We start from the raw sequence: 22,275 nt of genomic DNA, 5'->3' as shown, positions 1-22,275 counted from the left end.
ACACGATTCAGTCCATAACACTTGACTTTTCCAACGTCTAGATGCCACCTGCATTCCTTGGCTCACGGTCGCCTCCTTCGTCTTCAAAGCCAGCAGTATAGCATCTTCAAATAGACATCTAGGGCTTCCCTGGTGGCGCAGTGGTTGAGAGTCCGCCTGCCAATGCAGGGGACACGGGTTCGTGTCCCGGTCCGGGAAGATCCCAGATGCCGCGGAGCAACTGGGCCCGTGAGTCACAACTACTGAGCCTGCGCGTCTGGAGCCTGTGCTCCACAACAAGAGAGGCCGCGACAGTGAGAGGCCCGCGCACCGCGATGCAGAGTGACCCCCGCTCGCCGCAACTAGAGAAAGCCCTCGCACAGAAACGAAGACCCAACACAGCCCAAAATAAATTAATTGATTAATTTTAAAAAAATAGACATCTATCTCTCTGACCTCTGCTTCTATCATCACATCTTCTTCTCTAACTCTGATTCCCCAGCCTCCCACTTCCCTAAAAGGAATCTTGTGATTACATTGGACCCACCAGATAATCCAGGATAACCTCCCCATCGCAAGCCCCTGTATCACATCTACAAAGTCCCTTTGCCATGTAAAGTTACATATTCACAGTTCTAGGGACTAAGACGTGGGCATCCTTGGGTGCCATTATTCTGCCTAACACAACCAGTCAGCAGGTTGATTGGGGACCTATAGCTACTGGCTGGACATCTTTCCAATAGAGCAAGGATGTGCTGGTTACAGGCACCTTTCATCTACTGAACATCTTGTTTAACCTCAGCTCTAGTCCTTGTAAGCACACCATGGACAGACAAGGCTGATGCAGCGGACAGGCAGTCAGAACGTAGCCCAGGGTTCCAGAATCCTGGAATGATGGTCTTTCCACCCTGCAGGCACTGGATCCTAAGTGCGTTCATCACCCCATCAATTTCTCCTTGCTTTTCACTGCATGTCTTGAATTGGTTGAATACACCATGTGATCTGAGCGTCTTATGTGGTCTGTGAGCCTTTCTGTTCCGTGATAGCCTGCCCGGTAGGATCTTAGAGGCCGCCACAGCATCAAGGTCATTTTCGATATATCATCAGCTTTCATACAGGAGCAGATTGTTGAGTCAACAGAACACGGTGAAATTTGATGGAGAAGGGTATGTAAGCCTTGGGCTCAGAGAGGGTGGAGTTGGGTGGAATCCAGCAACGAGCATCCCAGGATCCCACAAAGGCCTCTGCATCAGAGGACTGGGGATGACCAAGAATCCACCCTGGAGGAGGAAGACCCTGCCGGCCAACTTCCCCGGGCACGCTGCCCAGACCGGCCCTGTCCAACAGTGCCCGAGGCTCATGCCAGGCCAGATTCCAGGGCATTGTGTCATCTGAGGCAGTTAGACGCACCAATGAACACTGAATAGTGTGGGAAATCTGACAGTCAGGATACCAACAGGACGGCCAGGAAAGCAACAGCGAACAGAACTCCTGTTTCCTCTTTGTGTTGTTTCTGAGCCATAACGTCCATAATTTGTGAAATCCAAAGCAGATAAAGAATGTTAAAAGACTTGTGCATACATAGGTTTAAAACACTTTCTGCCCTTTTCCCAAAATACCAAAATCAGAAGCATTCCAGATTTCAGGAAGGAAATACATATTTAATTTATGTTTTTTAAAGGAATGCCATTTGAAAAACATTAAGAGATGCTCTTGTATACCAAAAGCTGACTTTTAGAAATGAATTTATCTTCACTTTAAAAAGGCTTTAGGGCTTCCCTGGTGGCACAGTGGTTGAGAGGCTGCCTGCCGATGCAGGGGACACGGGTTCGTGCCCCGGTCCGGGAAGATCCCACATGCCGTGGAGCCGCTGGGCCCGTGAGCCATGGCCGCTGAGCCTGCGCGTCCAGAGCCTATGCTCCGCAACGGGAGAGGCCACAACAGTGAGAGGCCCGCGTACCACAAAAAAAAAAAAAAAAAAAAGGCTTTAAAGAGTAAATATCCTTTTAATTCAATGTCAATCTTTTAAAAATTAAAAAAAGAGCTTTTCTCAATAGTAATTGTCACATTTCAAACCCCTACATTTTGGACTTTTTTGGAAAAGGAAAATAAAATGTGTCCTATCTGGTGAAGACACATGGAGTGTTACTAGGACCACCCCCAAAACTCTGCCCTTTAGACTCCAAATTCTAGATCAGGACAAGCCCTGCGTCTGTCATCTACGTTAAGCCGCCACCACAGTGATTGGAATAAAGTGTTTCCTTGAGTGATGGGCATCCTTAATAATTCACAGGTGACCACTCACAGGTCCCTCCAAGAGACAGAAGACCCTCTCAACCCTATAAAGCTGGGTAACTGAGCCCATATCACAGGGTTATGAACAGCAACCTTTTCTGATAGAAACCTTCAGAGTTAAGTTTGCAGGAGAAACACGCTACCGGTGTAAGACCAGGAGAAAAATAGTTTATTTGCAAAGCACAACAATCCAGGTTTCCTAGCCCTAATGTTTGTCTTATGTGAAGAGATGCTACATGAGAAACACTTTCCAGACTTCAGGTACAATCCTAGTGTCAGAATCCCCTGATCCAGCCCCGAGTTTATAACAAGAAAGAATACCAGCATATAACAAATAAAACATAATGAAAAGGATGGAGAATTATTCCTGAGAAAGTTTGCATTCTGCTTTCATATCAAGAATACATGTGTCCTCCCTTTAATTCCAGTTACAGATATTTACTCTAAGGAATTAATCAGAGATGTGAAAAACGTACATATAACAATATTTATTTCAGCATCATTTCTGAAGTAAATTTGGAGCAACCTAAGTGTCCACCAATAGGAAAATCATTAAACAAAGTGGAGCATGGGCAAAAGATGGAATAATACGTTACCGTTAAAAGTTGGGTTTTGAAGAGTAATAATACAGGGGTATGTTCTTGATATAATGTAATATGAAAAGGAGGATATAAAATTATAAACACCATCTGATTTCAATTTTGTTTCTAAAACGGTAAGGATTGTTATTTTCATGATACCTTCCTGTTTTTTCCAAGTTTTCTACACTGGAAATGTATCACTTCCATAATCGGGGGGTGGGGAGTATATATTATTCAAAGAAATGGATTTATCCCAGAAGACTCCCCCTTTTTAATTCTACTGTTTTTTTTTTAACTCTACTGTTTAATTCTACTGTTTTTACAATAGCCCAGCACATGGATGTGAAAAGTGGCTACAATGAAGGCTGCAGTGACCACAACCCTGTGGGCTGTTTCTCCCCAGGCCTCAGCATCCCCCAGCTAAGACTGCGTCTGCACCCCCAGGGGAAACACTACAGACAGTCCGGGGAACCTGCCCAACGATGTCAGTTACTTTGATAATTCAAAGTTTGACCACAAGGCAGCATTAGTAGAGCGGGTCCTGTCTGTTCAACAGCAGACCATCCTGCCCCCCAATAATCACAGATAAGCAGTTCAACAAATGTACTCTCCTCCTAAACACTTACAAGGCTCTAGCACACGTGTGTTGACACAGAAAGTGCCATCAAAGTGTGTGTGCGCGTGCAGGAGCCTGTGGGCAAGAGAGAAGGCGTGCGCGTGCAGGAGCCTGTGGGCAAGAGAGAAGGTGTGCGCGTGCAGGAGCCTGTGGGCAAGAGAGAAGGCGAGGGAGAGGAGAAGCGAGAGGGAGAAAGAGAAGGGAGGGAGAAGGGGAGGGGAGGGAGAAGGGGAGGGGAGGGAGAAGGGGGAGAGGAGGGAACAAAGGGAGGGAGTGTTCACACCAATGACTCAAGTCTGTGCCTGGCTAATTTAAAAATTCGCTGACTCTAAAATTTTCCTAACATTTCCAGGATAGGGAAGAACTAAGAACTCCAATCCCGACTAAAGGAGAATAGCCCCTTCTGTTCCTTCTTCCAGCAACTTAACACGAACATCACCAGCTTTGTCTGTGTACACAAGTCGTCTAGAGCACTTGAAACTGGTGCCCAGCGAAAAAGGAGAATTGAGCCCTTCTTTCAACAGGACTCCCTAGCCCGGGCTGCAGGCGTTATCTACATGCATTAATGCGTATGCAAATTACCGCCGATCTAGCATGGACACCGAGAGACATCTAGTGACAAGTCGGGTGAAAAACACAACATACAGACCACAGAGAGGAAGCAATGTGCCATCCACCTGCAATTGTACTTTATTCAATAAACTGTTATTAAACATCTAACGTGCTAGGCACCGAGCTAAGTTTGTGGGAATACGAAGAACAAGACAAACAAAAGAAGAATTTTCCATCATTTGTATCACATTTGCATCAGAATTTTCCATCATTTGTAAATATCTCTCATTAGAAAATGTCTTTCTTCTGCTGTCTCTATTTATGAGACACAAAACAAAGTCCCACATTCAAAACAGAGCATCTCTCAAAGGAAAGCCAAATTATTTGCTTTCCCATGGTAAGAAAATGATTTTCCAAAAGCTCTAGGATTAAAAGAATATTCTGTCAGTAATTCCAAATTTGCAATCCTTGCAAAAGGCTGGGTTTTTTCTTTGATTTTTATAACACTTTCCCCATATTCCCTCTCCCAACCCAGAGGGCTGAGCAGAACAGAAATAGTGCTTTTAAAGTGAGTTTATATAAATTTTGTTCTGGTAAGTTTAGAAATTAATTTCATAACATTCTTTAATCAGTTCAAGCATCAGGCTCATAAACTAACCAAAAGAAAATATAAAACTAACATTCAGGGCTTCCCTGGTGGCGCAGTGGTTGGGAGTCTGCCTGCCAATGCAGGGGACACGGCTTCGTGTCCCGGTCTGGGAGGGTCCCACATGCCGCGGAGTGGCTGGGCCCGTGAGCCATGGCAGCTGAGCCTGCACATCCGGAGCCTGTGCTCCGCAACGGGAGAGGCCACAGTGGTGAGAGGCCCGCGTACCGCAAAAAAAAAAAAAAAAAAAAAACTAACTTTCTGAATTCAGGTCTCCTTGATACTATCGATAGTTTGTACACGGAAACTTTTCTATACTAAGAGTGGAAAGGTATCTCTGTGTGCGTGTGTGTGTGTGTGTGTGTGTGTGTGTGTGTGTGTGTTTACTCTCTGAACACCTCCCATCACTAAGAAATATCAACATGTGGAAATTCTAAGCTGTATTTTATCTTCAATTATATCATAATGTATTGCATATATAAAATGGTACGTTGCAAATCACCCCATCATACATTTCTTTTCCTTGTAAGAGAAGGAAAACAGTTCAGTACTCTGTACCTCGAGCGCTAGAGAGGTTTGTGAGCAATCATAAGAAATGTTGGTACCTTTCTTCCAGGGAGGGCCGAAGGCAGTCCAAATCACCAGATCTCGTAAGACCATATAAGTAAAAAGCAACTCAACTTAGAGCTTGTCCTACTTAGCGGTTTTGGTGAATAAGAAATACAGGATATGCCATTCATTTTAAAAGCAAAGACCAAGAAACATAAAATTATTGTGTAAATGCAGTAAGTGAAAATAAACTTCCCTTCTACGTTATGCACATTTCAGGAAAAGACATAGTGATGGAGAGGGGGGAGTCTGGAAAAAAGACAGATTATGAGACCAACCTGGGTCTTACCATTTGCCATGGGCCCTGAAGGCAGGATGGCTTTCTTTGGGAATAATCTCAACCCTTTAGATTAAAAGGATGAATAAATCTGGCCAAAATTTTTTAATTAAAAAATATGTTTAACTGTTGCCATTTGATATATTTTTGTCCCTCTTCATTTCCTTCCCAAATCACCAGAGTCCCATTGCATGCAGCCCTCCCAAATGCCTGCAGCCTACAACAGGGCATCCTGGATGTGCCTCTGTGATCTGTTTTACAGCCCTGCTTCTCTATCCCAGCAGCCTGTGACATTTCTTTCCAGACCTGCATTGCAGTAAGTGCAGACCCCTTGCACGGTACCTGCCTGCAGAAAAGCCAGGGTGGAGAGCACACTACATTTCCTACCTGTCACAGCTGAACCCCTGCCACCATCTCCTTCTCAACAGGTATCTTCCACCTGGCTTTGAATTCCAGCACCGCACCAGGCTGAGCCCGCCCGGGGAGGAACTGAGATAGGGCTTGAGTCACACCTGTTTGACCCCACGAGTGCTGCATATACACAGTGCGCACACGCACACACACACACACACACACACAATCTTTGATAATGATAATTTTCTGAGATAACTGGTCAACACCGCTAGGTCAGAAGAAAGGACCATGTGCTTCCAAATGAAAAATACCCAGAGAAATTACTGAGAGAGGTATAGTAATTAATCACGTTGGCAGATACTTTCAAACAGGCTTTCTCTCGTGCCTCCGTTCACGACAGCACTTGCAGGTCCGTATCGGGACAGTCCAGCAGCCCAGCGACACCTGCATTCAGGTAGCCCTGGCTTGTGCTCTTGTTGCAGCCCCTAGTAGGGACCGTCACGCTGCCCCTCCCCCCAGGGCTGCACCCAGGTCTCTCTCAGCCCCGCAGCCTGCTGCAGGGTGGCCATCACCCCGTTAGCCCAGGACAGTCCCAGTTTACACTGGTTAACCTGTCATAATGATTATTAGCACCTTCTTTTATTCTGAAAAGAGCCCTGGTTTGGATAATAAATTTCATGGTAACTCACCTTTTGGGAACATTCTTCCCACCAACACACCTTTCCTATCTGTGCAACTGTACAGTCGGCTGAAAAACGGGACTTCTGCACTTGTGTATTCCCATGATTATATGCCCTGGGCCCATCCATGGTTCCCCGCGGCTGACGTTAGCCGCTTCTAGACCCTCTACTGGTCCAAGACAGACAGATCACACGTGTTCTCTACCTTCCCCTTTCCAACAGGTTGAACTCTAACCACATCAGATACACGTGTGCATGGATACTCATCGGGGACAAACTCTAACATATGGGGTCCTGTGGATTGATCTGTATTAGAAAACAAGATAATGTAAGATAATGTAAAAATAAGATAAGATAATGTAAGTTAGGGAGGATACTCAGTTGTAAGTCCTCATCTGTGAAACCTTTTACAGAGGCTTCATTCAAAATTTAAACAGGATAAAATTCACAAACATCATGATTTGCTCCTAATCGTTGGTGACTCCAAAGAATGTCACAGACCTTCTTCAAGTTACTAATGAGAACTGAATTCAAGTGTCTTTAATTTATAAATGTCATCATTATTCTGTCCAGCTGTGGACATGTACCTACCACCACTTGGTAGACACCCAAGGAGTACTTGTTGATTCATTTGTTAACAGAAGGGGAACCACTTCTCAGGCCACATTTGCAGGCAGCATTGCAGGGGTGAAGAGCTGGGGCATATGGTCAGACATACCTGTCTCTGCAGCCTGGCTCTACCCTCTTAATTCTCTTCTACTTTGAATAGTCTCTGAACCTCTCTGAGGCTGTTTCCTACTCTGTGAAGTAGGGATAAGAGCCACCAAGCCCCTAGCATTGTTATACTACCGCACCTAACAAATGAATGGATAAAGAGGGTTGTGGTATACAATGGAACACCACTCAGCCATAAAAAAGAACGAAATTTTGCCATTTGCAGCAACATGGATGGACTTGGAGGGCATGATGCTAAGTGAGACAAGTCAGAGAAAGGCAAATACTGTTGATATCGCTTATGTGTATAATCTAAAAAGTACAACAAATGAGTGCATGTAACAAAACGCAGCAGACCCACAGAGAACAAACTAGTGGTTTCCAGTGGGGAGGGTGGTGGGCAGGGGCGATTTAGGGGTGAGAGAGAACACAGCCAGTGTTTTGTATTACGTAACTGTAAACAGAAAGTAATGTTTAAAATGTATAAAAATGTTTTTAATTTAAAAAAAATACCGCACTTAAAGTGTCTGATACGGTGCCTGGCATCTAATAAGCTTTCAATCATTATTTTTATCTAACAAATGCACATTGTGCTTATTAAGTGTCACACCCACTTCTGAGCACTTTGCAAATAGGAATTCATTTAATCCTCCTAACAACCCCATGATATAGATAGTAAACATTAGTACTATCCCCATTTTACAGATAAAAACTGAGACAGAGAAAGTTTAGGTCCCCTGCCTGGGGTCCCACAGTTGGTTACCACCCAGTCAGACTGGCTTCAGACACTAATCTCTTCCCCGGTATGCGAGGCAGCTCTGCTAGTTTTCCACACTGGTTGAGCGCACAGATGGTATCATTAGGACCCACTGAGGCCAGCTCATCAGTGGAGCTGAGGTAGGAGCTCCACAGTAGCGTCTGGTACACAGACTTGGACACAAGGACACTTCCTGTCACCATGACACACCAGGATGGTGACCCACTGAGATAATCAGTGGCCAGATAACTCTAGCTTAAACCCAGATGCGTCCTGCATCAACTTCTATTACATTTTTTTAAAAGACTTCTGTTTTCTCCTTGCATTGATCTGAATCCACACCCAACAGCACAGGTTCTCCAGGTAAAGAACCAATGTCAAATTAATCCTTCAAAATGGACGTGTTTTGAAGGGCTCTGCTGCTTTCATTTTAGAAAAGACACATAACTCAAACTTCACATCAGAGATACATTCAGTCAAAAAACAGGATTTACTGAGGGCTAGCAGGACCTCCTGAGCTCACCAGTAGGTGAGGGGCAGGACCTGTGAGGTTGAATTGTGTCCCCCCAAAAAGATACGGTGGAGTCCTAACCCTTAGTGCCTCAGAGTGTGACTTTATTTGGAAACAAGGTCTTTACAGAGGTCATCAAGTTAAAATGAGGTCATTAGGGTGGGCCCCAATGCAGTATGACCGTGTCCTTATAAAAGAAGAGGAAATTTGGACACAGAAACAGGCAAACTCCGAGGGAAGATGATGTCAAGAGAGACAAGGAGAAGACAGCCAGCTACAAGCCAAGGAGAGAGATCTGGTACGGAAGATTTCCTCACAGCACTCAGAAGTAACCAACCCTGCTGATACCTCGATCTTGGACTTCCAGCCTCCAAAAGTGGGAGAGAATAAATTTCTATTGTTTAAGCCTCCCAGCTTGCGGCACTTTGTTACAGCAGCCATAGGAAATTAATACAGACAATGGTATCAGGAGTGGAGTGGCTTAAACTCAGAAACCTAACTGGCCAAGAACTGAGAGGCACCCCTGAGACACACAGTGAGCTGATGTGAGTTAGACAGTGGGCAGACGGGGCACCTGTGCCCCCAGGTGAGGCCAGAAGACTCTCTTCCTTGGCCTCGATTGGAGGGGGTAGGGGGTGGTCCACATGCTCTGAGCACTGAGGGTCACCTGTCCAGTGGAGCCAGGAGCAGGCTTTACTGTCCCCATCCAGCTCAGTGCCCCTGGCCATTCCAGCCAAGAGCACACGTGTCTAATCTCTCCATGTCTAAACTCTCCAGGTCAGACCTCTGTCTCCTTCATGTTGAGAGTCCTCTCGACTGGCCTGTGGGTCTCTTGATGCCTCCTTGACTATGAAGAGGGACAGCCTCAGCTCCTAGAAGATGGGGCAGGCATATGTCAATGTGGGTTCCTCTCTACTTAAATTAACCCTTCACCTAGTTGGTACAGAGGTGTAGCCAATGAAGCCAGTTGAAACTGGGGCTGTTACCCCGTAAAAGCAGAAGTCCTTCCCCATATACTCTCACCTCTGTCCTTGACATCAAGCCTTCCCTAACAAGTAATCTACTGGCCTGTGTACTCCAACGCCTCTGTGCTGCCTCTGATCACTTGTCTGATGAACACGTCACTCTACCCTTTAAAATCCTAACCCCTCCGCACCCTCAGTGATTACAGTTCCAGGGCCAGTGCCATGGAACAGAGGCACAAGTGTAGCAGGGATGGTTTGATCTCTGTAAAATATTGCATTTACATTCAACATCATCTTGAGATGAACCCTCCAGATTTGGAGAAATCACTTCTCTTATTGAAATTTAATTACTCCTGTGATTTTGGTCTACCAGAAAAAAATACAATGTACAGAATATAAATAAGAAACAGAACAGGCAGTGCCAGATATCTGACTGCATTTTTCCTAATATAAAACATATAGGTCCTAATTCCCTTCATCTCTTGCCCTGTAGATGAAATATAGATACCTTTATTTTTAATAAACAAAGGGGAAAGGATCCTTTATGCAATATTTTCTTGAAAATACCAAATATCTAGCCATGTCAAGGATCAAATAACCTAAAATTAACCAAATAAAGCCTTAACCATTCCTACTGTAGTCAAAGAATATTCAATAACATGGAGGAATTATTTGTACATCAATGTTAAAGGGAAAAAAGCTGAATTCAGAATTATATATTTGTAACATATATATATATATAATCACACAATGATTATATACATGTATAGAAAATAGAAAAAAGGAAATGCCTCAAATAATGGTAATTATAGCTGAGTGATAGATACCAGGTGCTTTCTGCACCTTTGTGTATTTTCCAGATTTACTAACATAAGTTTGGATTACTGGGGTTTTTTTACTTTTTTTAAAATTTATTTACTTATTTTTGGTTGCGTTGAGTCTTCATTGCTGCGCACAGGCTTACTCTAGTTGCAGCGAGCAAGGGTTACTCTTCCCTGAGGTGCGTGGGCTTCTCATTGTGGTGGCTTGTTTTGTTGTGGAGCACGGGCATTAGGTGTGTGGGCTTCAGTAGTTGTGGCACGTGGGCTCAGTAGTTGTGGCTCACGGGCTTAGTTGCTCCGTGGCATGTGGGATCTTCCGGGACCAGGGCTCGAACCCGTGTCCCCTGCATTAGAAGGTGGATTCTTAACCACTGTGTCACCAGGGAAGTCCTGGATTACTTTTTAATCAGAGAAAAATGTTATATTTTATTCTGTTTATTAATAATACACATACTTTATAAAGTATATGAATACCTGATTACTTTTTGCATGTAAGCAATATTAGCCCATTAGGTAAAATTTTATAACCAAACACAAAAGTCATTACGAGTTGTGTGTCGGACCCCATAGAAGCACACTATACACACCTGTAAATAACAATTAAAGAAAATATATAGCTTGTTATCCCTTGAGCAAGTTTAGTTTTTGGTAACTGATTCTGTTTCCATTTGCCACAAGAAATATATCCTCTTTATCTATGTCCTCCCTTGCTTTTTTTAGGTGTATAAAATGACAGCTTATGTGGAAATCAAACTGAGGTCAAATTACCAATATTCTGTGTGTGGCTGGAGGTCAGAATTACCTTTGTAAAGAGCCCTGAGGCCCAGAATGAATTTCTATTTATTCAGCAGTCTACCTCCCAAACTCTGCTAACAAAAGAAGAAGAAAAGGGCAAAAGGTTCCCAAGCTCAGAGTTCAGCTTGTGTTTGCAAATGACCAGGAAAAAGAAAGATGGAAGCAGGCACAACCAGAGAGAATAGGGGCTAGAAGTCCCTTGTATTTGTAAAGGCAAATGCTTGATGGGTTTGACTCAGCTTGCATCATTTCAGGTGCATGGTATTAGAGAGAAAAGAAAACTGTACACTGCCAGATGATGAAGAGACCCTTGATGTGCTTTGTGGGCTCCGTGTGTGTGTGTGTGTGTGTGTGTGTGTGTGTGTGTGTGTGTGTTTCTTTTTAATTTAATGGGCACCTACTATGTGCCCAGCACAGCGCTAGGAGCATAGATCCCTGACAACTGACTATGGCCCTACACCCTAGGAAGAGTCTGGCCACTTCTTTCTCACTTGTTGACCATGTTCTCTGACTATTTGGGGTTTTACTACATGTTATAGAGGCTTAATTCCCCTTCCAGAAATACCTGCTAAGTCCCATTGGTTTAATTGTGTATAATGCTTGTTCTGGCTTCAACAAAGAGACATCTGGATTATGGATTTCTGCAGAGATTGAAAAGTCAAGGCCTGCATGATACAGCCCATGGAGCACTGCCTTTCCCATCATTATCCATCTCCCCCGCTCCTACTTCATGCTGCCTCACTGAGGTCAGTGATTCTAGTCTATTCAGGCTAATAGCACGTCGTTCTTAGTGAGCTGCTCCTAACAGTGTGTGCTGCTTTTGCACACCCCTGGCTACTTTTATCTCATTTGTGCTTTACAACGTCTTTGAAAGATGGATGGGAAAAGAAATATAAGTTGAGACGTAGAATGTTCTAAAACCTTGCAACTTAACACCAGTTTCCACTTTGATACTACTTAGTTCCATAGGCTGCCAGCTTTCTCCTTGCCTTCTCCAGCCTTGTCCCATTCCCATCCATTCTCTGTCATGGCATCAAAGGGCTTTTTCAGAAATGCAAATCCGATCATGATATTACCCAATCTCATTCTGCCCAATGGCTCTATGTCACCAACCAAGAACAGTTGGAACTACTCAGTGTGTCTTCCTGGCTGCCCCTTCTGGCTGCTTCCCTCCTGCTGGAGCCAGTGTTTCAGCCCCATCCAAGCTTCTGCATGTGCGTTCTCCCCACCTGGACCACCTTCACCACACCTCATCGCCAGCAGAGAAACTCCTACTCATCCTCCAAGGGCCAGCACAAGCATTCCATCCTCCATGAAATGTGTTTCTTAGAAACACTCAGCTTTTAATAAGGAAAGACATTTGAGTCAGTACCTTCTTCGGAGGAGACAGGAGAGTGGTCTTGACCTTGGAGAGAAAGTTACACTCCACCTCGGATAACCTGCATCTGTGCTTTTTCTTTCATCCAGTTCCCATAACTAATGAAGAAGTGGACTCGGTACACCAGGATGAAAATCACATTGATTTTTACTACTAAAGCCCTAGAAAAATAAACACGTCATGGAACCAGTCAGAGCTGGCAAGATCTCACAGGAAAATGCTCACGGCAACAAACAATACACTTTGATATTTTCTGCCCTTGCAGAATATTTTTTCCACAGAAGTGTGTCTTTCACTATCATTACTATCCCCAAGAACTTGGGGGAAATAAGATGGTTGGATTGAGGGCCCACCCGAATCCAAGATGATTTCATCTTGAGACACTCAATTTAAGTACATCTGCAAAGACCCTTTTTCCAAATAAGGTCACATTCACTGGTTCCAGGGGAATGCACCTTTTGGGGGACCACCATCCAACCTGCTACAGACAGCATGCCTCACTCTGATTGAAACCGTATCACTAACACCCCAGTTCTGAATACTGGCCGACCACACTGCTTTCCAATCGTGGTTTCATTCCCAGGTAGCATGACCTCTCTGGAGTTCTGGAGACTTCAGCCTCTCTGCAGTTATATTTCTTGTGGAAAATCAATGGACCGGAATTCTGGTTATACACTTGAGTCTCATGATTGACTCCAGTGCATAATTTCACTTGAGTGAAATAATTGTGTATCTGTGCTAGAGAGAGAAGAGCCCACCTCTTAATGTGTCAGCCCAATACTATTCCTGAGCCTGCAGACCTGGAGCCCAACTGAAGCCTGGGAAATTAAGGTAATTTTCCTAAGGTGAGCCATCTAGGGAGGTCCCTAGAGAGACTGCCCGCTGGCCATTCCACAGATGACCTTCCCTTATGCCTGGCCAAGTGAGGACATAGAAGCAGAGAGGAACAGAGCTCCTCGGGGAGTCTGTAGTCCATCCAGGTCTTTCCACCCAGTTTTGTGCTGACCAGTGGTTTGGCCCTTTGAGTCAGTCTTCCGGAAGATAAGGAGTGGGGCCAGTCAAGATGGCAGAAGAGGTAGTGAAGGACCTTGAAGACCACCCTGAGCCCTAATGAACCATGTCAGTGAGCAATGCCCACTGTCCAAACACAAGCAGCCAGGAAGCCATGTCTAAGAAGCACATACCTCCTGAAGTGGAATTTGACATGCAACCTCGCCTCCTGGAGCAGGGGATGCCATATGCCAGCTGAAATCATACTTTCAAAGCTCTCCCTTAGCTACTATCGAAAAAGTCAGTAGAAACAGATCTACACAGAGCCTTTTTTTTTAACTGAAGTATAGTTGATTTACAATGTTTCAGGTGGACAGCAAAGTGATTCAGTTATATATATACATATACTTTTTCAGATTCTTTTCCATTATAGGTTATTACAAGATATTGAATATAGCTCTCTGTGCTATGCAGTAGGTCCCTGTTGTTTATCTATTTTATCCACAGTAGTACACAGAGACTTCTTAACCTATTGTGTGCTGCTGGTTTCGTTATTGCTGTGGGTATTTCTGCATGATTTCCAACGGATCTGGCTTCTTGGAGAAGCTGGTAGTTTTCCAGTGATTAGAACTGTTCTCCATGAGAGGAAAAGGATGATAAACTGAGATCTTAAATGTCACAGTGACACTATGTGTGTGTCCTCAGAAAAACATTTCTGCTGAGAGATAAAAATCTTCTGGATGCTTTTATCTCTGAGCTTCTGGCAACTGCAGAAATTCCCTCATGGAGCACGTGCTCATTACCAGACCACAGACACTGAAACAGGGAAGAAGGACCTGATGTGAAAGGACGGAGGGAAGGGCAGGTTTGTGGGACCTGAGAGACAGAGCTAGCAGCAAGGAGCTTAGCGGCTCTGACTGAAGCGATCCCGGATTATGCTTTCTGAAGTTCATTTAACTTAAATTTACCTTCTTCTTTATGTGTGAGGTACATGGGCCTATACTGAGTGTCCTGCCTGGCTTCCCTCCATTTTCTGTGCCAAAACTCAGCCTAAATGCTGTGTCTTCCCAGTCCCCCATCAATTTTGGCCAACCAAGCGGAAATGCAGAGGCGAGGAGTTCCAGCACGTTCCTGCCCAGTCTCCTCCCAGGACCTACCTGTGTCCCCAGACATGGATGAGAGGCTGTCAAAAGGGACAGTGGCTTCTGGAGGCAAGAAAATGGCTTACCAGTATGAAGGGGCCAGGGAGAGGGCTGTGCATGTTTTGAATTTCATTTCAGACCTAACCTTCCCCTCAGTCTCTGCCTAATAGAAAAGAAATAGAGAAAGACTCACAGACTTAGAGAACGAATTTATGGTTACCGAGCAGGGGGAAGGGCGAGGGGAAGGGATAGTTAGGGAGTTTGGGACTGACATGTACACACTGCTATATTTTAAATGGATAACCAAGAAGCCCCTACTGTATAACACAGGGAACTCTGCTCAGTACTATGTGACAACCTAAATGGGCAAAGAATTTGAAAAAGAATAGATGCATGTATATGTATAACTGAATCACTTGGCTGTACACCTGAAATTATCACAGTGTTAATTATAACATTGTTAATCAACTATACTCCGATATAAAATAAAAAGTTTAAAAAAGAAAGAGTGAAACATTCTGGAAAAGATAAGCAGTGGAATCATTAAGTGCTTACTTTTAGGAGCAGTGTTCCAGAGACATATACCCTCACAGCTCTTCAGACAGGAAATAGCAATATAATTTCAGGAAATATCAATGATCTTCATGGCTTAGTATTTCCTGTAAAGGCGTAGAGAAAAGGGGGGAAATGACATACTCAGCTTGCAAAAACTGCAGCTTCTAAAAAAAAACTGCAGCTTCTAACACATGCAATTCTTACTTATCTAAAGGCTTCAAAAGTCAACCCCAACGTGAACAGAGAAACACCCTTGGTTGAGGACTGTGTTTATATTGGTTATTTACAATATTCTATCACACTGACACTCCAAATGCTAAGTTTCCTACAAGGATTTTGGAATACGTCATGTAAACCAACGACTAGTTTATAGTAGATAGTTTTGCTACATTGAAGAGTTTTTCACTCTCAGGTGACGATCAACCAAGAGCCTTAAGTGACAACGTTTTTAAAGCTGTCTGCCTTTTTAATGGAAGTTTGCTTTTTCGAAGGTGAAGTACGCTGTTCTTTATGACCGCTTTGTTGACACCAACAGAAATTCAAAGTAAAGCTCCGAAAGTGAATCAGGTAGGATTACCTACATGTTCTTGGAATTCAGCTCGGCTTATGGGAAATCTGTCAATTATTTTCATATTCCATTTCCCAGGAAAACATAGTCCATGATCAACAGAAGCTCATTATCCCAGAGCAGCCAATCAAGGAAGCATACCCTGTCACCCGGTGAGATACGGCTACATCTGGGTCAACATCATGAAGAAATACATCATCATTGTGTAAACATGAGCAGTTTCAGGAAGACAGCCTTTGCATTCCTGCCTTGTGTTTCATCGAAACCAGGACACGGAACTCACGCTTCCAGACACAAGTCAACTCTGCTTTGACCCTTGCTTCCACCAAGTTCACCGACACTTCAGGAAAGCAGAGAGTTGCCTGGATGAAACCAAAGAATCTTCTGGCAACCCCCAAATCCTGCCCCTGACAGCAGCCTATACAAAGTGAGTCTGAGAAATGTAATACATCTTAGGAATGCACCTGAAAAGCAGCAATATTATATCCACCAGGGGAAAAGTCTTCCTGGGGATTAGTGTGGGCTCTGAAACTTGATTCTTCCCAAGCTTTCATAATTGTTATCCCAATTAATGGAACTGCAGACACCATTCTTCTATTCCCAGGTACAATCATGTCACGTTCTTCTGAAGCTCACAAAGCCATTTCCTTCAACACTGCCCTCCGGGAGGGAGACTTGAGGTTAATGACCCTCCACAGAAGACTATCGTTTACGTACTGTACAAGTGCATCTTCTTTGCATTTCAGTGATGCCCTGACCTTGGAGAGGACGATGGAAAGGGGGATGCCTGACCGCCTTCCCATTTATAAACCGATTATTTTCCTATTGGCCCCTTCATTCTGCAATCACTGACATAAAATCTTTTACCAAACAACATGTAAGAAATGAGAAATCGATTGGATTTCTAAAGTTTGCTTTGAACTCAGCCATTAATAAGAGGTTCTTTTAAGAAGAGGAGTCTATAGGAGTGACTCCACACCAGAACCCAGCTGTGCTACTTTCCGAGGAGATGCGGCCACAACCAATCGAAGCGTAGAAACTCTTAGTCATTTTTAACTGAATTGACAGAGAAGTACTATTTTTCTACCAAAAAAAAAAAAAAAAAGGAAGGAAAGAATGCTTTCATGTAGATCTACGCAAGCTAAACTTACACCAAAAGCTCATGCAAGGTCAATGAATAACAAAGTTTTCTACTCCCACCACAGACTCCTTGCCATGACATGGCCCTCCCAGACAATCTTCCCCAGAGGGCAGCTCAGCTGCTTCCTTTCTCTTCTGCAGGTCTTCATCCAAATGCCACCTTCAAGGCAAGGCCGTCCCTAATCACCTGTTGACAATTGTAAAGCCTCTGCCCTACCATGCCCACCTGCTTTCTCCACTCAACTTTCCTTTATAGCGCTTCTATATCTGAGATTCTCTACAGTTTGTCTAGTCCTTTATTCTGCCTATTGCATGTCTCCCCTCACGAGAAGGGATGCTCTATGAGGACCAGGAGATAACAACAACCCCTGAACAGAAATCATCACAGAGCAGACACTCCGTAAATATAATGATATAAGATGTTTAAAATGGAAAGTCAAAATAAAACCGCCCAGCTTTTTGTCGCTCTCCGGCATTCAAGATGTCAAAGCGAGGACATGGTGGGTCCTCTGGTGTGAAATTCTGGATTTCCTTGGGTTTTCTGGTTGGAGCCATGAACAGTTGTGCTGACAACACAGGAGCCAAAAGTCTGCATATCGTCTCTGTGAAGGGGATCAAGGGACAACTGAATAGACTTCCTGCTGCTGGTGCGGGTGACGTGGTGATGGCCGCAGTCAAGAAAGGCAAACCAGAGCTCAGAAAGAAGTGGTAATTAGACAACGGAAGTCCTACCGGAGAAAAGATGGTATGTTTCTTTATTTTGAAGATAATGCAGGAGTCGTAGAAAACAATAAGGCGAGATGAAAGATTCCGCCTTTCACAGGACCAGCTGCAGAAGAACGTGCAGACTCGTGGCACAGGATTACATCCAATGCTTGCAGCATTGCATGATTCTTTGGTGTATTTGTAAAAAAATAAAAATAAAAATGATTTGCTCCCCCCCCCCCAAAAATAAAAATAAAATAAAATCGCCTGCCACGAACAAGTAAGCACCTTCTCTCCACTAAGGGAGACAGTATGGTGAAGCCGTTGCCCAGAGAGCCGAGGATGAAATAGGAGGAGAAACACTGCTCATGCCCTGGCACATTGGATACTAAGCCTTGTGCCTTCCATTTCACCTTGGAGCCCTGATCCCTGTGCACACCTCCACCTGAGAGACTAGAGGGAAGAGCGGAGACGATCCCTCTGGTTTCCAGCTTGCTTGTCAACTCACTGGTGAGTTGTATCCAGGACCGACTTCCCGGGAATGCAGCCTGCATCATGCCACAAGTCTCCGCACTTGGAAGGGACCCTATGTTTGGTTTAATGCTCTGCTGTCCATACCTTGAAATTCTTAATAATTTTACCTTACAATTTGTCTTTTATAAGTGAAATTCAGTGGGACAATGGAAGATGCGTATGAGCAGAGGAGAGTCATGAAATAAAGGAAAAACCTTCATATTTTAGACCTTTAATGGCACTTTTCCCTACCTTTCAACAAGCAGCCCCATTTTCACTTTGCACTGGGCCCCAAAATTATGTAGTCGGTCCTGGTTGTATCCATGTTATTTCTGGAGAGCAACAAAAACTTTCTAAGGTAGAGGAAATCCATTCTGTCCTATATGGTCTGTTCTCCCAGCTCGAAAGCAACGTGGTCATCTTTTTGGCTGGCAGTGACCCTCATCACCAAGCTTAGATTCAATTAAAGTAGAAATTAAGGATAGCATTTGAGGCAATGAGTTGATTTTGGAAAGAAAGAAAAAAATAAAGAAAATCCTGTTATAAAAATAATTACTGAAAATGTTAACAATAGTAGCTTGGAAACTCTTTTTGTTGTCTGAGAACTTTTCAAAAAGTTTTTTTGTTTTTTTTTAATTGTTTTTATTTTTTTTTGCGGTACGCGGGCCTCTCACTGCTGTGGCTTCTCCCGTTGCGGAGCACAGGCTCCGGACGCACAGGCTCAGCGGCCATGGCTCACGGGCCCAGCCGCTCCGCGGCATGTGGGATCTTCCCGGACCAGGGCACGAACCCATGTCAGGCAGACCCTCAACCACTGCGCCACCAGGGAAGCCCTCAAAAAGTTATTTATTGAAATCATATGACTATATCTACTACAACTACACCATGTACGAAAAGCAAATGGTTTAATCCACCTCTTCCTGGGGAAGAGTAGAGATTAGTGACATTACCCAAAGAGTCTCAAATACTGGAGAGAATCTGGCCATTCGACAATGACGCAAATTAATAAAAGGCGATGCTCATCTTTATTTTCACAACTTCCTAATTTTGAGAAAACTCTATGAACTCACAGGTTAAATTAAAATAAGAAAAAATTTAAACGAGCTGCTAAAAAATAAAAGTTAGATGGGTCATTCATAAACTAAATGCTAATGACACCCAAATTTGGTAACTTGCAAGAAATAAAATAGTTTAACCTCATATTCCCAAATGACTAATATTTTTCTAATAGCCAGCCCTTCCCTATGTCTCTATTTCCAGGATGCTGTCAAAGAAGATGCAAAACCTGAGCTGTAAAATCAAACACCTGTAGGGGTCAGACACATAACACAAATGTGTGACTCAGATTAGATACGAGATAACAGAGGAGATGGGACAGTAAGAACTGCATGTGTCCCTTATAAAGAAGTGTTTCATTTCGTTTTGTTTTGTTTTGAAGGGGGCCTGTGTTAGTCTGGGTCTTCTGAAAAGCAAAAACCAAGAGAGGATTAAACGTACGAGTAATTTATTAAGAGAAATACCTATGAAAGAACATGGGAAAGGAGCCAGTCTCCAAGAGGTGATGGACCGTGATGCAGGTCTGACGTGAGGGAAGGAGAGAGGGAAGGAAGGGAATTTGCATGGACGCCTCCTGGGCTGCCTGGAGCTCTACAGAAAGTTCGCCAAGGCCACTGGGGGAGGCCTGAAGCCACAGTCAGAGGCGTCCCATCTCTCCCAGAAATGGACCTGCCTCAGTTTCCTGCCTCACTCAGCCTTGGAAGGCATGGCCTCAGTACCAACCAGTGATGGACTTCAAAGCTCAGAAGCTGGGGCTTCTGAGAACCACTGGAGATATGAGGTCATTCTCACGGCCCTCAGGGTGCCCACAAAATACACCTGCAGACCAGCAGTTTGAGACTCTTCCTGGGCCCAGATTACAGTTACTTTCTTCATTCTCCCGACATCGCTCCCTTGATGAACCACTGTTGTCTTTCTGTGTCTATACATCTCTTCAGACACAAGGAGAGTTTAGTCATCCAGTTCAGAGGCATTGAAAGGATTCATCAGTTGAAAAACAGGACTTGCGCCGCTAGGAGAAACATTTTCAGAACCAGCTGTCCTTAGAGATCTGTTGGAAGTCAGTCACTGAAGTTGCCTTCAGGCCAGAAAAGTTGGATCAGGTATCAGATTGTTCCATGTCCCCACAGAGGTCACGGTGCCCTTTGCTGAACGTGGTTCCAGAACCAGAAAAGTTACGTAGGAACAACCAGCATTTTTTTAACCAGTTAATTTTATACCAGTGTTTGAAACATAAAGGAATCTCTCACCCTCTTCTTTTTATACAGAAGAGTGTTCCCCTTGGGAAAGTTCCAATGATCCCACAGTTCCTCCCATGGATACAGAAATAGCATCAGTGTTACATTTAAGAAGTTGAGAGACAAAACCCTGAGTACTACCAGACCCAGGGCCTGCAAAAATATTAGCAGCAGTGTTGCCACACAGCAGGGCTGAAAGTATCATGGCTGTATCCCAAGGGGGCCTCAAGTCAGCAAAATTATTCTGCTGAAGGACTGAAAGAAAATAAAGGAGAAAGCTCCCTGTAAATACAGAACCAGTGAAGAGAACAAAAACAAAAGGGCATCCTTTTAAAAACACAAATGAAATATGAAACACGAAGGAAGATTAACAGCTAAGCCCTCACAGGGGGGAACCAGAAAAAAAGGAAACTTGGTTGTTGACATGTCCAAAATGCCACCTGAGAAAGCTGAGTGCAAGGGGCCTATCAGGGGGAAACGATGGTCTTCTTCAAGATCTTTTCTCTAAAGGATCCAATGCCCCTAAAATAACATGTCATGCATTTTGGGGAAGAGATGAGTAGAGAAATACTTTGTCAAGAACTAACATGGGGTGATTGCCAGGGAGCAAGCAGACGACTGAATAAAAAGGGGAATGACAGTTATATGAAGGTATAGATTGAAGAAAAATCATCTAAGTGTAAACTTAATACATGTACATTTTATTGATATAAGTTATGCTTCAATGAAGTTGAAAAATCTTAACAGAAAAAAAAACTAACATGGGGTATAGAAGAATAAAAATGTGAGACTTGGGTGTGAGCCACATTTTACTGATACTGTTAACCAAGTGTGTGGTTACACTGTGTATTCTAAAAATGGAATTGTGACATGATCTGGGTGTTGCCTTTCTAGGTGATGTGTCTTCTACTAGGACATTCAAACATCCTCAGATCCATCCTGACCCCCAACAAACAGCCTACCCTCATGTTTTCTTTCAGGAAATGGCAGCCCTGTCTATTCTGGAAACCTATCCATGTTGGAAGACTTCTCTTCTCCAGCCTTATACAACCATCATCAAGACCTCTCGGTTTCACTTTCTCTTGACTCCATCTGCTTCTTGTAACCGTAACCTCCACCCTGGTCTAAACGAAGGTCACTTTTTTCCAACTCTCCAGAGACAGCCATCCAACTGGTCCCCTTGATTCGACTCTTTCTCCACACCCTGCGTCCTTCTCCAAAGAACAGCCAGTGATCTTCCCAAGACATAAATGGCTCATATTGTTCCACCGTAGTCTCAACCTCTCCGGTGGCTTCCAATTCTGCTTTACTTACAAAGACCCTCATCCTCAACATGCCCAACAAGATCTTCATGTGTGCAGCCCCCCTTGCTAATACATCCACCCCATCTGCTCAGTTCCTACACAGCATCAATGCCGCCTTCTTCCGGTTCCTCAAATACTGTGCTCTTTGTTGCCTCAGAGCCTTTGCAAATACTGTTCCCTCTGCCCCCATCTCCTCACCTCTTCCCTCCTGCATTTCATGGAGTTCAGAAGGATTTTCCTCAAGAAAGCCTTCCCTGCCACATCCTTAACTAACCCGTCTCAGAATAACTGAGGTCCTTTTCACACTTTTTGTAGCATGATTGCCATTTTAGTGTATTTATGGGATGATTTGACTAATCTCTGTCTTTATATCTAGAGTGAGTCCAGGAACCATGTCTGTTTTCTCAATTATTTCCCTTGTGGCTAGTCCAGCACCTGGCACAGAGGTGAATAATTGTGTTGGATGGATGGATGGATAAGTACAAAAATATTATAAATGCATAAACCAAATACATCTTTCCAGGGGCGGAAATA

General features: G+C 43.9%; 1 protein-coding gene across 3 annotated transcripts in view; it reads right to left on the bottom strand.

Moving 5' to 3' along the window:
* Positions 1–22,275, bottom strand: part of SETD4 (SET domain containing 4) — a 284,441-nt gene that overhangs the window by 150,724 nt on the left and 111,442 nt on the right. Inside the window, exon 13 of one of the 3 annotated variants that reach the window (XR_009519220.1) lies at positions 15,218–15,321. The exons of 1 other annotated variant lie outside the window; for it this stretch is intronic. The gene's annotated coding sequence lies outside the window, so the exon portion shown is untranslated. Of the gene's footprint in view, positions 1–15,217; positions 15,322–22,275 lie in introns of those variants that run through there. One more of the 3 variants, XM_060010333.1, reaches the window with a different exon arrangement.

Source organism: Delphinus delphis, chromosome 4 (assembly GCF_949987515.2).
Source record: "Delphinus delphis chromosome 4, mDelDel1.2, whole genome shotgun sequence".
In the NCBI taxonomy this organism is placed as follows: Eukaryota; Metazoa; Chordata; class Mammalia; order Artiodactyla; family Delphinidae; genus Delphinus; species Delphinus delphis.
The sequence above is the reverse complement of the archived record's forward strand: the minus strand, read 5'-3'. Positions and strand labels throughout refer to the sequence as shown.